The sequence below is a fragment of the Heliangelus exortis genome, chromosome 5 (genome assembly GCF_036169615.1).
Source record: "Heliangelus exortis chromosome 5, bHelExo1.hap1, whole genome shotgun sequence".
Lineage (NCBI taxonomy): Eukaryota > Metazoa > Chordata > Aves > Apodiformes > Trochilidae > Heliangelus > Heliangelus exortis.
Genome location: NC_092426.1, coordinates 11,285,081 through 11,308,374, shown reverse-complemented (window position 1 = coordinate 11,308,374; position 23,294 = coordinate 11,285,081). Strand labels below are relative to the sequence as shown.

The 23,294-nt window shown below is 37.7% G+C and overlaps 1 long non-coding RNA gene across 5 annotated transcripts in view; it reads right to left on the bottom strand.

The window, feature by feature from the left end:
- Positions 1 to 23,294, bottom strand: part of LOC139796950 (uncharacterized) — a 228,709-nt gene that overhangs the window by 129,861 nt on the left and 75,554 nt on the right. For 4 of the 5 annotated variants that reach the window (XR_011726223.1, XR_011726221.1, XR_011726222.1 and 1 more), the window contains exons 2-3: positions 5,441 to 5,516; positions 1,511 to 1,612 (exon numbers count right to left, since the gene is read on the bottom strand). This is a non-coding gene — a long non-coding RNA (uncharacterized lncRNA). Of the gene's footprint in view, positions 1 to 1,510; positions 1,613 to 5,440; positions 5,517 to 9,562; positions 9,662 to 23,294 lie in introns of those variants that run through there. The other variant, XR_011726220.1, reaches the window with a different exon arrangement.

Genomic DNA, 23,294 nt, shown 5'->3' with positions numbered 1-23,294 from the left:
GGCTGCCATTTTCTGAAACAGTTCTCAGGCTTGGGAACACTTATCCAGGAGGCTTCTGCTGACCTCAGTTTCTGGAACTGTCCTTCCTTGCTTAACCCTTAACCTTTCACATACACCTGAAGACAAACACCCAAAGTTCTACATGCTAAGACTTACGTAAACACATCTTGTGCCAGAGGGCATAGGCCAATAACCTGCAAAGATCGACACCCACACAAGAATTGCACAATGGACCACACATATTCTGCAGTATGGCATTTGCCTATCACTAAGATTTATCAAGCACCAGTCATTTCCAGAAAGAGTTTGCTGGTCTCAACAAATCAGTTACGCTGCATTTATTTTTGCTCTAAGCAATACCTTCTATGCCAGTCATTCATACCAATTTGGGAGCTCACCCAGGTCCTTCTCTCACCCTTTTCCAGGTCCTCAAGCTCAATAACATTTAATTCACCAAGTGGAATTACTCTGGCTCTTCTCTGCAATCCTAATTTCAACTTTATCCTGACGAGCTGCCAGAGGCATGGAGAGTCTACTCCACAGGGATCCCAAATTCCACAGTCCACTGCAGCCCAACACCACATGACAGCAAATCTTTCAAAAGAAAGAAAAGACTCCATAAAACATCATCAGAGTGCTGATACTTTAAAATGTGAATTCATACGTCAGTTGTAACATGTTCAAGCCTGGACACTTGGCCGATGCACAGACCTCTTCTGAGTCAGTGCTGCTCAAAGGCTGAGTGAGCTCTTAGGTGCCTTGCTGGTGCCCTGGGTCCCAGCTCTGATCCATGGGAAAGCAAGTTTGAACCCAGGAAGACCAGCACTCCAGGGAAGAGCCAGAGAAGAACCTTCTTCTTTATTCCACCACTTGCACAGTTAGCAATACACCATTTAAATGATATCCTGAGCAACTCTTTCAGAACAGATACACAGAATAGAAGTAATTTTCCAGGAAGTAGCTCCTAAATTCATCCATAGCACTAAATTTCAAGATGTTTTGTACATTTTCAACTGCCATTGGAAAGGCCCAACTCACAATCCAATTAATCTCAAAACAATAACAGCCCTTAATCTAACATATATCAGCAAATTCCTGTTTCTCCCTTTTCTAACAAAAATAACAACACTGTAGTTGCCAGTGCATTAATAAGATCCTATTTCTGCTCCAGAGACTGAATCAAACCTTTGTTCTTCACAGCAAAGGATTAAGAAGGTTGCTATTTTGGTAATGAGTTGTGGAGAGGTACTTCGCAGCTGAGACCCAGGCTGGATGGCTGAGAAAGGAATAAACTCATTTACCTCAGATGAACTTTATTCTTACAGTCAATATATCAGACTCTGTTACTGTGATGCATATAATTTACAATAAAGAGACTATTCATGAATAATTACAATTTGATAGAGTATTTAAGCTCATTTGCAAAATATGCTTTCTGTTGTGGATAAAGTAATGAATGTAGATTTTAAGATAGCACACATAAGAGGGCAGAAAAAGAAAAATTACTTACTTTCTAGGTAGCTTATTGGTCAGCTGCTTCTTTTTTTCTTCACACTAAGTCTAACTTTTTCTTGCTATCTCACCTCTTTTAACTGCACATCATGGAGAAAAACTGTCATAAAGTGGCACAAGAAGAAAAAAAAACACGGACAGGGACAAATAAGAGAACACACTGAAAAGAAGATCAAATCATAGGACACAGATCCAAGTGCTGAGGCACCAACTCAGTGCCCAAGATGATTGAGAAAACTGTTTGTGAAGCTGGAAAAGGAAGCAGTGACCTGTGAAAATGAAAGCAACTTCATGAAAACATTAGTCACATAAAAAATATGTTGTTTATAGTTATCATAACAACATTTTTATTAAACAAACATGTTTGGTATATAAAGTTTTTGCAAGTAAAACATTTCCAAAGAACTAGGGTAGGTAAGGTAGTGTGGTTAAAAACTGGCATCAATTTATAATTACATAGGGATCAGCTTTTTGCACTTAGAAATGGAAATGTTTGGGGCTCACATCAGAGGAGGTCAAAACTTCTAAATGAAAAGTATTATTGTAACAAAATCTAGGAGTATCTTCAGATACAGCAAACACAAACAGAAGTGAAGATTAACACAGCCTCAACATTTCACTTGTATCCTGCCTGTTGACGGTTGTAACAAAGTACTTTGAAAATATGACAAAAATTAGACTATTTACTAACTCATTTCCAGTCTACCAGAACAGTATATTTTAAATAGATTTTTAAAAGACCCACCATGATGCAAAGCACACTCTGGAAACAGGCAGAATGACAGAAAGAAATTAGTCCATTTGTCATTGCTGATAGCCTCTGGGAATTTTTTTTTGTCAGTCACCAATTCCAACCATATGTGATAAAGGGACACAGCTAAATTCTTAAGACAGTGCTGATGAAAGCAGACACATCAAAAACAATTAAGTTCCTAACAGAACATAGGAAAATAGCTGGATGGGTGGACAGGATGGCCTTAATAGTGCTCCCAATAAATGAAAGGCTTCAGTGTGAGCATAACCTACTAGGCTTCAGAGAATCCACTAGCATTGAGCCATCAAGGATTTCATAGCCAATGGAAAAGCTCCAGTTGAGCTTCTGCCTTGCTCAGATAATCATGCGCCATAGGAAATGAGACTTTACTCATTTTGAGTAGGGAATGACAGTTTTTCAAAATTAACAACAGTAGTAAAGAAATTGTGGTCCTAAGTTTGCATTTACAGGTAATCGAATACTGAAGGAGCTGGGATCAATGAGGATGTGACAGAGCAATATTTTTTTGGCCTGTAATATGCAGGAGGTCAGAATGTGCAAATAAACAGTCCTCACTCTTTGTGTCTGCAGAACAAGTTGGTTTCCTTTTAAATCCTCTAGCAGGTTAACTAAACAAAATATCTATTTACAAAAAAAAAAAAAAAAAAAAACAGAAACAAAAAAAAAAAAGATGAAGCAGAAATTTTGGCTGGCTTTTTAATGTGGGCAACTGAATTGGAAAAAAGTGTCTTCCATGCATTAGCTGAGTTCTTTCTGATAGCTGAATATGTTTGGCCCATTCAGCCAATGGGCCAACTGAATGGATAACTCCAGGAAGCAGGAGACGTTCAGCTAAGTGACAGCTGTAGTATCTGGCTTCAGCTCTTTAAATTACAGTCTTAGTTTTGATGGATGGATACGTGGATGGATGCATGGATGGATGGATAGACATACAGACACACAGAAGTCACACAAGTCTTTTTTTTAAAATCACCTGAAATTCTTTCTCACTCTTTACATAACATAGCTACAGAATCAGGCATTTCTATGTGGCCTTCTGTGTTTTAATTCTATATTTTATATAGTATAAGACTATAAAAATTCACAGAAGTGTAAAAAAAAAAAAAAGCCTCTGTATTTAAAAAAAATGCAGTCTCTCTGCAGCATAGCTATGCAGAATACTTGAGTCTGTATTTCTCCAATATGCAGGACGATGCCATAATAAGTCAAAAGTTAGAGAATATGCCTGATGTGTCATTCAAGGTATCAGGGATAAAGGTCATGGTTCCAGACGCCAGCTAGAGGTTATACTATTCTAAAAGCAAAAAAAAATATGCAAGTTGAACATACAGGAACCGTGGGTACACATCTGGCTTTTTGAAGCTGCAGAGGCAAAGCACCGGTGCTCGCAGTAGCACAGAGGGAGAAGTACTGGGTCTTCTGTGTGGTTGCAGTAGTTTGGGAGACTGGCAGGAGGCATCCTAGGTCCTTCTTCCCTTGAGCAGTCACAGCAAAACCAACAGGTGTTAAGAGCACCCAGCGTTGCTGAAAATGGAGCCATGGTTGTCTTGACTTGGGCAAACAGGCTTAGAAATGATTTTTGAAAACAGAGCCTGCAGGGAAATGAGGGTTAGAGCAAAGCTGTCCTTGCTCCCAGGCCTCACACAGAGGCAGTTCTTTGACTGTAGGACTCCTTTTTCCCTCACTTCCCCTGGCCCTTTGCAATGAGGTAGGGCCAGAGGGAGGCATTTTCAGCCTTCAGAGGACCTTTATACTGTATTAAAAATATGGTTTCTTTAATGTTTCCTTTTTTCAAAAGTACTAATATAAACTAACTGAGTGTGCTCTTAGGAGAGCTTTTGGCATGGGTATGGGACAATCCTGTGCCAAACCTCATCTTTGGCATGAAGAAATAAACAGACTGTGGTTCGGCATAAAGACAAAACTTTTGGAAAGCCTTTAGAATATTTCTCATAATGAAACAGTGGGGGGGTACTTTTCTTGAAATTCAGAATACTCTCCCAAATACAAATCCAACCTTTAAAGGTTTTGGTCTCTTCAATTATGAACTGAATTCCTTCATTTAAAAAAAAAAAAAAAATTGAAACTATTAAATGATGAATGATGGATATGCTCTGATATTGAACAATTTTCATTAAGGCTATTTCCATACCATTTCACCTGTCCATCACAAATAAAAATATTGTGGCTGATAGGAATGAAACTATTCCTATCACTCTATACTACAGAAAGGGAAACTGAGATTGAAAGATCATGTGTTCTGCCTGCTGAAGGCCACAAAGGATCCACTGTCCAGAACAGCAGTGCCAGATTTGTTCACTCTTGAGGTCGGCTGTTAAGCCCTATGCTTCTTGTTGACATTCCTATTCAGGATTTCTGAAAAAGAATATTGTTGAAGATATGGGAAAGAAAGGCCCAATCTTGGATTTTATTTCTGGGTGCTCCCAGTAGTTTTCCATAGTACACTAAGTGGCAATTTGTATTATATAGAGGATTTAGAAGAAAAGCAATCAAATAAACTTCAGAAATACTTCAGTAAAAGGGCTCTGACTATAAGATTTCTCATGAACATCACACTTCAGAGGAATAAGCAACAAGCCGACTAAGAGCCAAGAAGCCTGACACCTTTATATCATTTGGTTCATCACCTGAAACACAACTGCTGTGTTATACAGCAGATCAACCTCCCATACTTAGTGAATGAGGTTTATCACACATAGATCTGAAATACACTTACATGAAGATTAAGTATCCAAAAGGCTACTGTGCTTTGCCAATACACACATAATCGTGTTGGACTGCCCAATGTATCATGAGTGTTATTAAAAGAAACTGAATACTTTAAGAACATTTTAAGTGTTCCTTTCTGATTTGGGGTTGAAAAGGGAGGTTTTTCTCTTCAGTAAGCCCTTTCTCTTCAGCCTAGTAAACCCTTTGTGTGTTTCTTTGTCTCTCAAGTGTCTTTGACCACTTCCCTATCACTCTTTCCAGCTAGGATTTTGCTGTATTGTTCCTTTTTGTTCTGAGAAATCGAGTCTCTGCCTACAACTTGGAGAACTTCTCCTGTATACATCAAAGTCCACAGATGCAGGCAGGGCAAAGTTTTCAGAATTAATAACTTATGGAAAATGAATGAGGTGATCCCCTACTCACAAAGCTATAAAGTTCTTGGTTACTCCAGAAGATATCTCCACAGTGGATTCATTCATGCCAAATCTTCAGCTTTTCTCTGTAATAATGACAATAATAAAAAATGTTTAGATATGGTGCCAAAATTCTGATGTCATCATGGGACTGTTAAAGCCAGGACTCCCCTCAGTCTAGACCTTGACACTAGTCTGTCATTTTGAGGAAAAAGACAAACCTCAGCTGCACAGCCCCCCGCTATAGATATATAGTTGACGTTTTTACAAGCACCTCACTGCAAGAAGCAGCAGTTAAGCCCAAAGAATTCACTAAAGAATGAACCGATATCTGGTTATATAAAGGCCATTGGTTAAAGAATACATAAACTCCAATTACATCTGGAGCTTGTGGGTTGAATTTTTGGGGGGTTGAGTTTAGGAATTTAAGTCGCATCTTACTTGAGAAAAGAGAAAGCAAAAACAACTGAGAAATGGTACTAGTCCATTAAAAGCTAAGAGCCACATGCTGTCATGCCACAATAAGAAGCAAGAGGCTTGTGTAGGACAGAAAAACACACTGTGGCCTCCTTTCCACTAATTATCACAAAATTATTTTGCTGCATTTTTATAAATACTGTCCTATGTTCACACTTAATACACTTTGTCTCATTGTAAATCCCCCTCGTTATCGGGGCCTTTGGTTGACAATTGATCAGTCTAAGTTCTGATGTATGTTCATGTGCTTCCCATCAGAGTTAAGTAGTTCATGTGCAAGAAGGTGAGAGGCTTTTCTTTAAATAGTTCTTTCTTATTTTCTTCAAAATTCACTGCAGAGTCCATAGACAAGATACCACTATATAGAATAGGGCAACTTTGGGTTCTTTAAGATGCATCTGGCAACATTTTAGGCTGTAAGTGATTGAGAAGCATTACCAGACAGGTATGTATTTACTGTAAGTATCACTATTAAAAAGTGGTTATTTAAAGGGGATTAACAAAACAACAGAGTGGAAGCAGCTGACCTGCTGGAAGGTGCAGCATAAAATGGCATGAAGCTGAGAGCACAAGAGAACTGCATAGCACATTGAGCAGGATGCTGAAGATTAAACTGGGTCTATATAATAAATGTGCAAACATGAAGGGAATGTTTTTTTCACAGATGCTTTTAAAGGAAAGCTTCATGGCCTGTCCTGTGCATGCCCTGAAATACACAGGCAAATGCAGACTTCCACTGGGTAAATATCTTTAAGATAATGCGTATGTGTACCAGCTTTCAGCTTGTGATCGTTCCCCTGACCTCGTTCTCATCCAGCTATTTTTAAGGTAGCCCACCACAGTATCAGAGTTATTTAATCCCTAAATTCATACTGTGGATAACTTTTGCTTTTTCTAAATTGCCACAGAAGATAAATTCACAATTTGCAAGATGAAAAGGGTTTACTTTATGTAAATATTTTCTTAGCAGGCAATTGAAAACATTCTAAATATCTTTGTCTTCTCTTTAACAAAAAAAAAAAAAAAAACAAAAAAAAAAGTTTTTTGGATGAACTACATTGTTTATTATTTTCCTAGGAGGTCCAAAACATGAAACTCATTTAACCCCTACAGGAGTGACACAGAAATGACATCATCTGCACCATATATCAAATAATGGTCACTTCTGCTGCTCTTTAGACGTCTGGGACTTAATTCACAATTATTTGCATTTATAGAGCAAAGCTATGCAATAGAAATGAGAACACATCTCCTAAGTTGATGCAGAATTAATTTTCAAAGGGGGACATGCACCATAAATCCTATTGCATGATTACTATAAACATTCAAACAAAAGAATGAGGAACAGCGTTGTCTGCTAATGGATGTTCACTTATGAATTTCAATTGTTACACACATGATTAATTTACATTTTCAAATTAAGTCTGCATTTTTTCATGCTTAATTATGAGATATTTAAAAGCGTGGATGGGTGTGTTCAATCACAAGCAGCACCTAGAAAAAAACTTGGCACTTACAATGTGCTTGTCCTGGTTTAAAATGTTCTCATTACATCATGGAATGAAAAAGTTAGAAAAAGGAATGTCTCTGTTTCTAGCTAACAATCCACAAAAGTCAAGACCTCTCCTCTTTCTAATATTTCCCATAAGTGTGTGCATTGGAGGTATCTTTTTGACAAGCAAGTGACAGGGTGAATCTGTGAAAACAACAATGTGTCTTTGGAGAGAGAGTCCAGTAGTACAGACGCTGTGGATGTCATTATTTAATCCCATTTTAGAGATCCCCCATTTCCAAAAACTTCAGACAACCCTAAATTTAGTGTGATTTCTATTTCATGCCTCTCTGCCATGGATGAACAGCTTCGGGGACTATGCTCCAATTTTCCTAGTAACACGCAGGGGGTCCAACTGCAAAGGAGGGTTTAGGGCTGTGCAAATAACTGGTTTTTCAGTTCAGCTGCCAAGCCAAACAGTTGAGAAAGAATGTTGGTTCAAACTGAGCCGAATTCACAATTTTTCCAGGTTTCCACACCAAAACCACTACCATCCCCACCCAGCCCACTGTACTTCATTTAACATGAAATGTTCCATATGTCCAAAGAGGAAATATTCTTGGAGAATGCAAACATTTGGAAAATGCAAATATAAAAGGCAAGGAAATACAAGAGAAGATTTACAAGATTGTTACTGAATTTTTATGTACAATGCACTCCTTTGCTATCATGAGGAAGTTTCTTTCACATTGTATTGACTACATCAGGGTTTGCCCAAGCTTCTGAAGTGAGTACCATTAAAACGAGGTTGGAGAGTCATTCTTACCCTATTGCTCACTGACTCTCAACTATTATTGAAGTAGTTTATATGAAGTGGTTTTTTTGGACAGGCTCCATTTTGCAATGATCCGAAGAGCAACTAGGGCAGATATAAGAGGAGTTACAGACCCAAATTGAACCTCCTATCTTGACCAGTGAGAGCATGGGTTTGAATTCTGATCTCACTCTGCCTGTGTAACTAGGTACCAGAGGATTGAGAGGTAGCTTCTCACCTCTTGTTTCAGAAGTGGTTCACTTTGCATGCAGTGCTTAAGAGCTCACCATCATGATGGGGAACATCTTCAAAATCAGACGAGTAGCACACTGCCCTAGCAAAGATATCAGCCCCACAGACTGCTCCTCTGAAGCAAGAAAGTGTAATGAGAACACATTGCAGTAGATCTCATTGCTGCTAATTGCTCTAAATCTCCAGAACAGAAAAAACTTAAACCACAACATCCACCATTGCAGATGAACAGCCCAACCACCAAAAGAGGAGGAAGAAAGGAAAGAAACCCTTAGCTAAGTCTGGCTCCTTCAAATCACCATCAGTATTCATCTCAGATTAAATTTTGTGGTAGATAAGGATAGATATATAAGAAAAGGAAAGGTAGATTTGTTAGGCCTAGTAATTTGCTCAATGCCAGAAGTTACCTATGTTTAAAACACATATTTTTTCTCTTATTGTCCTCGAAGATAAATACACACTTTTAAGACAGAACAGTTCTTGAAAGAGGAATATTTTGCTGTCCAGCAAAGCAAAAAGTCTGATAAATTTAATTCAAATCTCTTCTAGATAAAAATTATTAGATATTACCAACACAGCCAAACACATACACTCATGGTAGTATACACATTTGAAATTGCGCATATACCTGAAGCCTCAAGGCATCACAACTCAGAAGATCAGCTGCCTGGTTTACAGGAGAGTCCTGGAGACAACTCTGGCATACAGTGGCCTTCACACAATTCCCATTCATTTCTACAATCCATTCCCCTTTTTGCATCTTGACACTATTTTCACATGGGAGCTGCTGGACAAGCCAAAAATGTAGTTTCAAATCTCTGTATTCATGAAGGTTTGTGAAGGAATGGCCCTTCTGTTTGATGAGCACTATACATCTACAGAGATGCTATAATGGGAGTGAGAGGAAAAGGAAAAATATATTGTAAATATATTTATCAGAAGATATTATTTCTAATATGACATAGAAACAATACTTTACACATTCAGTTAAAGCTCATCACTCATACTCACTGAGTAACTTGATGAATCAAAGCAGGACCTGTCCCAAAAAGACACAGATCCTAACTTAGGGAAAAATGCATAATAAAGGCACATACCTGAGCTAAATGAAATTTTAATTCCATAAACTCTTCATATATTCTGAGTCCAGGAACAGATACAGAAAAACCGATCATCTGCAAAACACCTGAGCCTGCCTTTCCCAATCTTTCTTCTACTTGACTGAGGAGAATAAATTTGAAAGATATCGAGTTGATTGAGATTCCAGTCACAATTCTAAAACACTGCAAATTTTAGCAAAAGTAGATCAATGCCAGCACTATCAGACATACTTTTTCTTTGAATGCAACAGACAACTGGGAGGTGGTAGTTTGCTTTCAGTATCACAAGTTGGGAGTATAGCATAGAAATTTTACAAATTAAAAAGTTTTTCTTCAAAAAACACCTTTTAAAAAATGAGGAACTGGGTTAAACAAAAAACATTTTTAGTCAAGTAATGGAGACAGGAAGAAAATGATGGAGAAATTTTTTTTTAAAAGCGGAAGTGGTGTTATTTTTTGTTTGAAATTATTAATACACAGAAACTTTGGTTTTCAAATTTCATGCAATTAAAATTATTTTTTAAAAGTAACTGAGATACTTCAATTCTTTTGTTCTTTTTTTTTGTCTAGGCTTAACTGATAATCTCCTCCAGTTATTGTTATAGTTAAAGCCTGCATCTCTTGCTCTGGGGCAAGCAGCTATTTGCAGAAGCTTATTAGGTTTATTACTAAACAGTAACTAAATTTAAAAAAAAAAAAACAAACCACAAAACAAACAAAAAAACCACCCCAAAAACAACTATTGCTTGAAAAGAAGACCTGGCATGGAGATAACATGTATGACTGACTCTGACTAAATTCCACTAATACCTCCCTAATTAATAGCTGTTATCTCTCATGGTTTTTGCCTTTGAAACGCAACTTTTAATGAGTGTTTCACTTCGCTTTAGACATTCAAGATTTCCTGGTTACCTTCATGACTGAGGATGAATTTTAATTTCCAAATGTTTCAGACTCAGCTGGCACTCTCCCCCCTGTTTTACCTAGTGCAGGAACCCAGCTAGGGCTGAGGGCATTGTTCACAGCAGCACATCCAAGACCAGGACTGTGTAGAACCTCAGCCATTGCTCAGGAGTCAGAAACAGCTTCACTCAGTGAGATGTATTCAGACCACACTGGATATAGACAGACAAGCTATTAGGGTAACCCACAACAGCAATTACAGTAGTTACAATATCACACTGGCACAGCTGTAATAGTTCTTTCCTTGCTACCTTGTCCAGGGCCACCTGGAGACTTTGCCCCTCACTGAACTATTGCATGCTGACCTCCCCAAAAAACCCAGAAAGATCATGGGAATGCCCTAAAATGTAGCTGGACCATGCACAGGCAGAGCAATACATTCAGCAAGAGCTGCAAGATCCCCAGCTCGCACAGCATTGCTGTGGGAGGGCTTTAGTTGGAGTTTTTAAATATTAGCTAAGGAAAGGGTATTTCAGCACAACTCTTCATTCATTCCATTTGGATTTTTAACAGTTGCATTGCTCTTGTTCAATCATCAGACATATGCAATATTGTGGACCTTTGCAAACATTTCACATATTTTGTGTCAGAACCGGTGGGTCACATGACATGCAGCTGTGTTAACATCTTTAGGGTAAGCTCTTGCACTCTGGAGTATTATTTTTCTACTTGTTTATATTTGAGAATTGCAGTATTTTGTTGGTTTTTCAACCACAAGGTTAGAATTTATGGGAAAAAATTAAGCAGTAAATAGGTACAGTGTCTTACCTTCATTTTTCATGTCTTGCCTGCCGGCAGAAGGATTAGAGAGATAAAGCCGGTTTTCTTCTGTGAAACTGCAACTAGTCCAGTCAAAAGCTCACAAACACTCCTTTCCATGTCATCTATACTTTGACCACAGAAGTGTGGTTTACAGATTATGGGAGCTGCAAAAACAAATGGCAAAGAGCCCTCAGCAGTCTTGCTTATGTATCGGCAGGAAGAGCTTCTGAGGGACCTCTCCATCCCTGCAGTGCTGAAAAACTTCCAGGGAAAATCTTCCTGGATACTGATGATCTCCTTTAACAGGAAAAACTGTACTCTCAGCCAGCTGTTTCCCTTATTGGAAAGTACCAGTTCACAGAAAAAATTACTCATAAGCACAAAGCTTTGCCTTTGAAACACAGAGGTTTACCCTCATAAATTCTGATAACAAAAACAAGTCTGGACCAGCAGATCACAGACACAGTTCATCACTTAATCACATAGGCAGATGAATAGACCCCATAATTCTTTCTAAAGGTGCATGAAAGCAACTATAAATATACTAAATATTCAGTATCTTATTTGAGACTGTTTTATTCATTCTTCATTCTGCGGCTTTTTTAAAATGCCAGCAGCCTCACTGGTGGAATGTAAAGCATGTTTGATACTGGATGCTGAGGTTATCTGAAGTTATATATAACAACACAACACTAATGCAAAAATTAAAAATGGAATTCCTTCATAAGGACTGTGCAAGTGAACCAATAAGAACAAGATGTATCAGTCACTTGGCTGCAGATGGTTTAATGGACAGTTCGTCAAAATTAACACTGTGGAGTTTGGAGAAATGATGGCAGATTCTGTGGTTGGAGAACAAGGAAAGGTAAGAATGTCAGCTGCAGTCTCATAGCAAAAGTGCATAGCACAGACTCAGTAAAGGAATATATTCCATCTGTTCTTTACCTGCTGCTATAAGTGCCTCCAACATGTTACCTTACACCTTCCAGTTGCAACCTCCACCCACACTTCAGTGTACACAAAATCACATTTAAGTACCATCCTCAATCCAATTCAGAGAATAAAAAATAAGATTTTTGAATGCCAAACCCATTCAGACCACTACCTCAAGCCTTCTCTGAGCTTAAAGAGAGTCACACATCATTCTTAAGATTGTCTCAACTGACATGAAGCAGCTAACTTCTATTATAGAGTAAATGACTTGCATTAGTCATTGCTGAACATTTAGAAGTAAATTAGAAGAGGTCAACACAATACTAGGGCATAATTTTGGCTTTACAAGCCTGCTTGCAGATATATCAGCCACCTTGTTTCCATCAGAGGGATCATGGCAAAATAATTGTTGTCTGTACACTAACTTGACTTTTAGGAAAGAAAAAAAGCCCAAAATTTTAAAAATGCACTGATTTTCAAAGAACACCAAGCCTACAGGGGAAGCTGTGAAATGGCCTGCTTGAGTAATTTGGTGATGTCTTTCTCTTGCCCTTGAATCTGGCACAAAGTCTCCACTGAGAGAGTTACAGTTCTGCAACAGCTGATAAATGAAATTCTGTTCTGTGAGGAGGAAATGTCCACACTTTCAAACAAGTCTTCATTCTAAACAGTAGTCAAAATGTGGCATCTCAAAGTTTCCTGTAAGAAGGAAATTTCAACAAATTTAATTTTAGAAAAATAAGTTAATATCCTTGTTTACTTAGCTGGGATTTTACCAAATGAAATTGGACAACAAGTTACTCCCAGGAAATTCTCACTTGCCCCCAAGACCTAGAAGTGCTTGATGAACATCCCCTTGGGAGCAGGGTGTACCCAGTCAGTGCAGATTTTCAACATCCTCAGAAATAGAAGTATTTCTGCTATAAACCCATCGGATTTTACAGACAGACTGCTTTCATAGAATCATAGGACCATTTTGGTTGGAAAGATCTTTAAAACCATCAATTCCAACCATTGACCTAGCATTATGCACTTCACATTTCCCAATATTGTTTGGAGTTTGTTCATAGGTATGAAACATATATGTGAAATATATATGAATATTTATGACCTTCATATATATGAAATTTCAAATAAAAATTGTATTTAAAATATTTTAATCAATATATCTTATTTAAAGAATAAGAATTTAAATAATTTATCTAAATAATTTTTAAACAAGCCTATCTAATCCAAGCTATAATGTCTCAAGGCCATTTAATAGCTATTTGAAGTGTTAAACAGACTGTACTTCTCACCCCAATCCAAGAGGATGGCAAGCAAGACTACAATAAGATGAATCCCCTCAATGTATATTTTCTGATCCCCTTCCTAAGTAGTATATTACTACTACTGCCACACATCACAAATTAGGTTCTGATGATCCTATATTGACAGAATTCCTGCTACACACTCATCTATACACTTACATTGACTTTGGTTTTGCTTTGCACTTCAGCTAATAAAGTAGCTAATAAGGGTTCAGATACCTCTTCTGGCAAAAAAAAAAACAACAAACAAACAAAGAAACAAACAAAAAAAAACCAATACAAAAAACTACCCAAACAAAAATCCCACCTTCACTTAATATTAGGACTTTAATTAACAACTGGAAAAGAAACAGAAACTGACACTGGAAGTGGAGTCAGCAGCAGGAGCAAGGAACCAAGACACGGAGAAAGCAAGGACCAGAGAAGGAGGAACAGGAAGAGCATGATGAACTTAGTAGATGGCCAAATTAATTGTAGCATTATCCAGAATTACTAGCTTATATTCAGAAAGAACAAAACACTTTTCACAGTAAAGACTGATGGAAAACACATTAAATATGTTCTTCCCTGGTAGTTCTATATTGCATTCACTATTGAACAGGAAATGTCATCTTTGGACAGGGAAACAATGTGATTGCAAATGGACAACATGAGCACTGATGGGAAGCAGTGATGGAAGCAAATGTAAACAAAAGGGATGTGTCTAAAAGTAATTTTTTCTCTTCAGAAATGGCTGACTCTCAGAAAGTATTTGAAAACCTTGCATCACATTAAAATGATTGAACCTATCTTGGAAATGTCTAATAGTCCATGCAAAACAGTGGACTTTTTGGGTGTAGATCACATACTATCAGTCCCATCTCACCTTGAATGGGGCAAGTTACATAAAATAAAAAAAAATGGATGATGTAAATGCACGAAAGGTACCATCTGGATGGTAAATGTGGAACAATTGACAGGGGGAATGTCCAAGCATTTCCTTTTCTATCACATATTAAATCTGTACTCAATGTTTATTTCTATAATACCAACTAGCCAATTGGATGTTAACTCAGTGTCAATATATGACAAAAGATTCAGAGCCATTTATCTAGAGATTGCCAGAAAAGACATGGCTTGCATAGGCAGTGTCTAATTGTCTTTGCTTTCAGGAATACAAACTACTGGAATCAGGCATCAGAAACAAATTAGTCTGGGTTTTGCAAGCCGTTATCTTGACTAAATATTAGAAGTATTTACAATGTAGTCAAGTCTGCCAATCAGTATTCTCCCCCATGACTCATCTTTACTGAATTGCATAATTCTCACCTAGATTCACCATCTCCTGGAAAGCAAGGATTCCTTTTTCACCTGGAAGGCATACCTATTAGTGTAACATCCACAATGGGGCAATAAAGGCAAGCCAAAAACCATAAGGCACTATCTCATATTAACAGACAGTCGACACAGGTTCAGAGGCCAAGTACTGAGCATTTCCAATGCATTAAATGACTCAAATACTCGCAAGTCTCAACAGCTGCAGAGGAAATCAGCCAACACACTGGTAAATAGGCAACTGGCATTGCAGGCAGCCTGGGTGCATCAGTCATGCTGCAGCCTCTCGCCTTCGTCCCTATAGTCTGTGCCTCTAGGAGGCACTATCGAACTGCAATGCAGGGCAACTAAGGCATTTAGAAAAGCAGCCACAGCCATAAATCCTCTTTTCACATGTTGTTGTTCATCCACTCTCCATGAGATGATTTATTTCTGTGGTAGGGAGCTACTCAAAGGAAAGCCTCAAAACATCCTAACAAGGGTAAGTGTGACATATGTGTTATGTCAGCTACTACCCATTAGAAGGCCTATTTCCTAGAACTGACATAGATGCAAGCATTTTCTGTAAAACAAAGTGCTGACACCTTCTCTGATATTGCAGAGGTCATTGTGAACTAGAAAATGCGATTTCCACTGATCTTTTTATTTAGTCTATTTTTTCAGAACATTCTTCATGAAATATGTCATGTCAGAACACATCGTGTTGTGTAGGTTTTACACACGTTATGTGATATACATCCTCCATTTCAGTACTCTGGGCCAAGCTTTTTTTAGTTCATGAAATTCAGCCAATACAGCCACAAGAAGGATCCCCATGGGCAGTAATTCTCTCTCCACGGTGAAGAAGCAGTGCTAATTCTCTGAAAACCAGCATTCTGGTGAGAGGCAGAATGGAACCTCTTCTTCTCAGATAGTATGGGTGGTAAAGCTCCATCATGTTCAGCTGAGTCAATCTGTTGCAGAACTAGAGTAACATAGTGGTGAGTCAAGCTCACTCTGCTTGCCCATGGAGTATTTCATTGTGTTCTTTTTCTTTGTGGTTCATGCACATAATCTAAAAGGTCATTCTACACTGAAAGCAGTTGTTTTGCCTTTTCTAATGGAAAAACAATTCTCCATCTCAGAATCCATAACAATAAAAATAAGAACAACAAAACCCCACCCACATGAAAGAGTCAGCCAGCAAGAACATCCCATTGCACAACAGCTCCCCATCTCATAGAGGCCAAACCTTCCCAATTCTCCCAAGATATGTGTTCAAGAAGCTGGACTATAAAGCAGGCCCTGAAGGTGAACAGCTCCCAGAGTTCTTGGTCATCTGCTGGATCCAAGCAGTTATTGTGACTCATTGCTCTTATTTCATGAGTGACTTTAGTTTGAGGTCAAAATGACAATAAGTCTGTCACACTTGAACAATAAATGATACAACGAAAACAGATGTTAACAGGTGTTCACATATTATTTCCAGTTGCAACTGGACTTCCATGTTTACTGCACATAATGTTGCAGACAAAATTACTCTCAGGTAATCAATTTGTCTTTACAACGTCCTCTTCAGAACTATTATGTTGGAATTCTATTTTTGTTGCAACTGGTGGCAGTCAACAAAACTTCATGGCCTTTTTTGTAAAAAGGTGAGATATCCATAAAACATACAATTTATCTGAAAAATAGAAATCCCTCAACTGAAAAGAACCAATTGTGTTTCTCAGTGACTTTTCACAGATACTTGGTTTGACAGTTCTCTTGTCATTTTACTTGTGTTCTGCTTTGGTTTTTAATCAAAAATTAGTTCACAATTTTCAAAAGGGGATGGACAATTATCTGGACAGAGGATGGGATGTAAAAAGAAGTCCAATTCTTTATGAGCTTGGGTGCAACATTTTGATATATTTTCACTTCTTCCACCTAAACCTTCCATTTATGACACTAACAGAGCTACGTACAGTGCTAAAAGTGAAGATTAAATATCTTTGGTAAAACAGTTTGGGTCTTTACCAAAACACTGTCAAAGTCAGCACTACATCCTGCGAGGGAGCTCACAGGAGAGAAAGTCCAGGGTAAAGTCCAAGTACAGCTTGGAGATTACTCTGTACCAGAGGTCTGAATTACTGCTTGTTCACATAGAATTCTGCAGCCCCTTCGTGGCATGTCTCTCTCCCTTTCCTCTATTGGGGAATGCTTTGCCATGACACAAATCAAGCTCCTGAACACTTCGTTGCAAATCAAAAATTAAGACAGCTGAAGGCATATAAACTGGGTTATGATTTGCAATATTAATTAAGAAAACAGCCAATTCTGGCAAAGAAAAAAATGCCCTGAGCTACGATAATGAATACAGGGTTTGTTACCGTAACAAGACTGATGGTCTCATCTATAATGAGCTGACAGTGGCTGTCTTTATAAGGTACCTTGTTTTGATTTTCATATCAATAATCATATTATGTCCCTCAAAATATCTGGCTGGCTGGATGACTTGATGCATGTTAAAACCACCCTGTTTGTGGATATGCATTGGAACAGAAGCTATTACAGGGTCACATAACAGATGCCAGGAGCAGTAATGGTTCTTCAAAATTTTGTGCTACAGCAGGGCCAGGAAGCACTCACTGTGGTCCCTTCAGCCCTTGGAAGTTATGACTTCAATGCATGAACTGAGCCTCCCAGCACCAACACAAAAACTTCTCTTTGTGCTTTTCTCCAACAGCTCCCCCAAGGCATGGAGTCAACATCTGAGTTAGAACTCATTGCATGGTGTCACCTTGTGACCTAATACAAAGAAAGAACTTCTGCTTCATATTATCCTGGCAATTCCTAGCTAGTATGGCTATGTTGGGTTTTAACTTTCATATAAATTACACTTGTCTTTTGGCTGTAAGGGACCACAGGGCTGCCCATCACAGGAACATTACACTTACTGCTTTGTGTAGGGCCTCAAGCAGAGCCAGCCTTTATCAAGGTCAGTCAGTCCAAAACATTACCATGGATTTGGGTGGCTTTCCCACTTCTTAGTATTAAATGGATTCAAAGAGCTTGGGGGACTAATGGATATGTCTCTAATTTGATTTGAAATTATGATAAACTGATTCTTCACTTGAAGATCTACATAATTACTTAATGTAACAAGATAGCTTTGAAGAAAACATCATGAAGAAAGTCCATGCTTCCTTCTCTCCTTTTCTTACTTCCCAGGCCGCAGTTTATATGCTCAAAGCTTCTTTTGTTGGTGTTTCAGTATTTAATGTGTTTTATTGGTTAGTTCTAAGACCAAAGCATAGGTTTGTGTATCACCAGCTTTTAATTACTTCCTAAGTGCAAAATGAAATTTGCAAAGCAGGGGACACAAGTAAATCATTATGTTGTTTGCTCTTCTCTGTCAAGAACAGTTTCCTCTTAAAACTGGCAAATTGCCAGACCAACAACACTAATTCTCTTCACATTTCACAGGGAGGCTATGAGGTGAATGGGGAAAAAGGAAAATTATCAAGATCTACCTTAAAGATGTCTTTCAAGATATTTTCCAAAATGTCTTCCACATATCCAGCAGAATTAGACTGAGTTTGCAGTCCCATGATGCATTTTCTGGCACCTCCATGATGCATTTTCTGGCACCTCCATCAAAACAAATACAAGTGTATAAGTGTGTATCTATCTATATATAAGTGTACAAGTTAGTGTATTTGGTCATTCATGTTTTCTTGAGGTTACCAAGAAGACTTGTGGGTTTCTGGCCCTCTGAACAATCTGAGTTACCTTTGCAAGCCACTGTCTCAGAGCAGGTAGTGTCTGACATGATTCCAACAGCAGCTCTGCATGCACGGGATGCTTCCCAGGGCATGGGTGGGGAAAGATATGTTAGGATATTGCTATATTGGGAGAAGAGATGGTTTGACTGCAATTTACCTCATTCTTCTCTACTGCAGGAGCAGAATCCAAGGAGGAAAGTACAACTCTCAGGACCACCATTAGAATCCTATTCTTGCACCAATGGCACCAAATGCGTAGGGCATAATGTAAAGACAAATGTTAGGTCTAAAGTATTTTATTTTTTGCAGGTCTTCTCTGGATACAGAATTCAGATGATGGACCCATCGGTATTTTTTTAATATAAAATCATTACTAGTTCCAAAGTTAATTCTCTGCCTGAGTTCTGATTTCCAGAGTAATTTTACAACGCAAGACTTGAAGAGTTAGTATTTCTTAAAAGACAGTTTTGAGGTCACAGATTAAGAAATGGTTTATAGCCATCTGAGTCAGGATTCTTTCCACTTTTTTTTTTTTTGAAAAAAAAAAAAAGACACATGGCTTTTTGTAAATTCACAAGCTCCTGCCATAGTCTATCTGATCCAAATCTCTACTTCTCCTACAGTATATTTTCCACTGTCCTCTACTTCTCCCTGTACCCTAAGGCCTAATTATACAAATGAATGTCTTGGGTTTTATGACATGGACACTGTTGAGAAATGTTAAGCCAAAGTCACATTAAGTTTTTCTTGCCTCAAGTTCCCATACAAACTTGAAACACAGATTAAGTTTTTCAAAAGCTATGCTAATATACAAGGATCTTCCAAATAAACTCTAAAGCCTAATAAAGCAAAGCTGAAACTATATATTATTTTGTGCAAATAATTGTGGAAGTTGTGACTTTATAATGATAATTTTTTTTTTTTTCATTATCTTAAATCTGGAAGGGTCTGGCTGAGTACGTAGAGACTATAAAACTTTTCATTTAAACTCCCTAACATATTAAAAGTGACAACTGTCATGGATGAAGTCTTCGGAGACTGATTCATTAGACCTTAATGTTCAAAGGAAAAAGAAGGTCCTGAGTCCAGAGAGATTAAAAGCAAAGAAATAACTAAATCAGCACCTTCCCGTGAAATTATAGAAGACCAAAGGACACATCAGCTAGTCAATATTTGCAGGGCTGTGTGAATCCACCTGACTTTGTTGTGCAAATCACCGATGTAAATTCACAACCCCTGGCAGATACATGCATGAAACAATTGTTTGCACACCTCTAGATATACCTCCTTGGGGGAAAAACAAAACAAAACAAAAAAACAAAACAAAACAAACAAAAAAACAAACAAACAAAAAAACCCCAAACAAACATGCTACAGGAGCTACTAGGGATTAAGGCGTGCAGTTAGAAATAAACTAAATGCCATACAGAATTTCTAACTGAACCTCTGCTTGTTCAGAGGCACAATGTTGCTGAATTGAGCACTTGTGCTGCCTACTGTAGCCCTCCTATTACTGTTTTTAAATGTGGTTTTCTTTCAAAGGTAGTTTAACTGCCTTGAAGGACTTTCCATTCCAGCCCTTATTCAATGAGTGGCCCGCTGAAAGCAGCTTGATCTATGACTGCAAAATTTAGAGCAAGACTATGTTTCAGTATTGAAATCAAGAAATACCTGCACAGAGAAACAGATCCTACTTGCCTCATGCAAGCAAACAGCTTCGTTAGCAGCGATTAAATGACTGATACACTGGAGGTGAGATGTTCTCATCCAAGAAAGATTAGTAAGAAATCAAAGGGGGAAAAAAGTTTAGAAAATCCATTCTTAATGCCCAACATATGAGACTATTGTATAATGTCATCAAGACCATGAAAAGCAGCAACTAAGGACAATTGATATGCTCTAATTCAGTTGCAGATTACTGGTTGCAATTTGCAGTCTGTTTAATAAGTCAGGAAAGAAAGTCATAAAAGTTATCTCTGATGTTAAATGCAGCTGAACTCTATTGAAATATTATGGGCAGTTGTTTTTCACACAATCTCTGTAAGAAACAGGAAATACATTTCGGGTTACTTCTATTTCTCTTGAGCAATTTGTGTTGATTCCTACCTGTCTATCTCAACAAAACTGCTCCTCCTTCCACTCTTCAGACTACACAAGTCAGCAGTGTAAGTAGTAGCTGACTACAGGCAAGATATCTTCCAGGATGCACAAGAATAGCCCCACAACTGCAGTGGCAGACTTAATATTGAAGTATATTTTATCTTTTAAGTTGCATGTATCATTCTTGATGGTCATTATTACTTTAACATTGCATTCCAGAATTAACATTCTGTTTGGTTACTGACAGCTAGGGCTGTTTAATTACCAGTACTGCTGTTATGGTAAAGATAAAATATTTAACATTCTTCCAGGATTAATGTCATAAGGTTTTGGGTTGGCAGATTTGGTGGTTTTTTTAATTTTTGGAAACTAAAAAATTTGACCCATCATATAAACACAGTGAGTCAATAATAACTAAGAACATTTCTTTTGCTCATTAGTTCTTCACTGTGATGTTTTCTGGGATACTCTATTGCATTAGGGCAATTTTGTTGTTTCTTCCAGTGCCAAAGCAGAACAATAATGACAGTAGCATCCAAAAAAGTTTCTTATAATTGCCTAAATTGTATAACACCTTACCAGGATCTCAGGAAAACAGCCAAAGATTTTCACATTATAAAAGTGGTCATATCATCTGATATAGCAATTTTGAGCACATTTTCAGACTAGCCAGAGTTTGCAAGCTTTCCCAACTCTAGTTTAGCCAAAAGTCTTTCAGGACCATCTGGTTCTAATGATACAAAACTAGAATATTTGGTATCCTTTTCACTATGCTACATTAAATTAAAGCTTAAAACATCAGTAAATCAAAATTCATTCTTTTTATATTATGTTTTTTAAATTAAACGTTAAGGATTTTGGCTAAGTAAATGTGTTTATTTTTGTAAAATTGTACAGAATATAGTATATAAAACAGTCAGCAGAATCCTTACTTCAGTTACTCTTGCATACTCCTGGTCCACAGCCCAATGAGGCAAAGGGAAGTGTTTCCATTGACATCAGTGGGCTTTAAATCAGGCTCCTACTGTGAGTGACACCATATCCTTACTCATCCTAAAACATGGATGAGGTTTCAATACTTCTCCCAAGAGAAAAAGTTCAAATTATGCTTACAGTAGCTCTTCCTAAATTAAGTAATAAGAAGGCCCAACTGTTCATTCCATTTACACTTGGTAACCCAACATTTTTATATATAAAATTCAGTGAAATCAAAATATTAAGGAGGCGATAAGAGGTTTTATAGGGGAAAGCCATTTTGAACTATATAGTCCTTGTATTCAATGTAGTTATCTATAAATAGGCTCTTTCACTACAACTTTCAGAAGTGCCTGCAAGACTCTAATCTTCCAGCAGCTGTTGAAAAGCAAAGGAGTTTTGAAAATCTCACCCTAACTGTAGCTCATCACTTCTCCACTCAGCCTCGACAATGATTTCCTGCATTCCACCATCACTCTTCAATGTTTGCTCTGCATGTGGAAACACAGACCAAGACTTTAGAAGATGTGGAGGAGAAAAGGCAATTTTTAATAACTGAAGTGCCCAGTTTTGTAGGTGTAAAGACGCCCAGCCAATAAGGTCAGCCTCCCACTGCCTCAAAATGCTGACACCTTCCATGCAGCACATAAAGTCAACTAACAGCAAATATGATTTCTTAGCTACTAAACCAGTTGTTCTACTGCAGCAAGTGGCCATCACCTTTTTCTGCATGTTTTGTTTTTCTTTTTAGTTCCTACCACTATAACCCTCACTGCAAAGTTTCATCCATGTTGTAGCAAACTCAATAGCAAATATCCCACCTATTTCACTGAGACAAACTAAGGTACAGGTGTTATCCAAAAGGGACATCATAGCCTGTTCTGTTCTATACATTTTCCTTTATGCAAATATTCCAGTACGGTAGATTTCATTTTGTTTCTCCTTTCTTCCTTCTTTTTCTTCTCTCTCTCCAGGGCAGCTTCCGTGTTATTAGTACAAAACAGTTAAAACATACAGCTTCAACCCTGAATTCCTTACAAAGCCTCCTAAACAGGAGTTTTTCAACATTAAGAAAAGACAGAGAGAGGACTGCATGAATTGGCCCATACGGAGTTACATGCTAACTGTTGTTATTGTTCTCAGAGTGCATTTAAGGTTTTGGGAACAAACAATAAAATGAACAGCTGAACAATTTTAATCATGGCCCAGTTCCTAGTTACAATTATTTTTAATCTGTCTCACCATTAGCTAGACTCTGATTTTTTTTTTCCCCAATGAAAAAGTATATTATGTAAAACTTAAAGAAATACTAGCTTTAACTGACAGAAAAAGTTAAAAAAAAATATTCTCAAGTGTAACAAGCTATGACTTCTGCTTTTAGCCCAGCATTTGTGTCTGAGTTACACATAATTTTTAAAATGTTCCATTCTCTGTATACTTCGTATACAAGCCAGTTCTCCAGGAAAATATGCTTTCCTAGATAAGTTAAAAGAGTGGCCTCTGAACTCTATGACTAGACAGAGAATATCAGATTCTGACCACAGATATGTCTGAGCAAAACTAGAATGCATACTCATATAAAGAGCATATTTCATGCATTGTGTATTCAAAACTGCTACAGCAGGA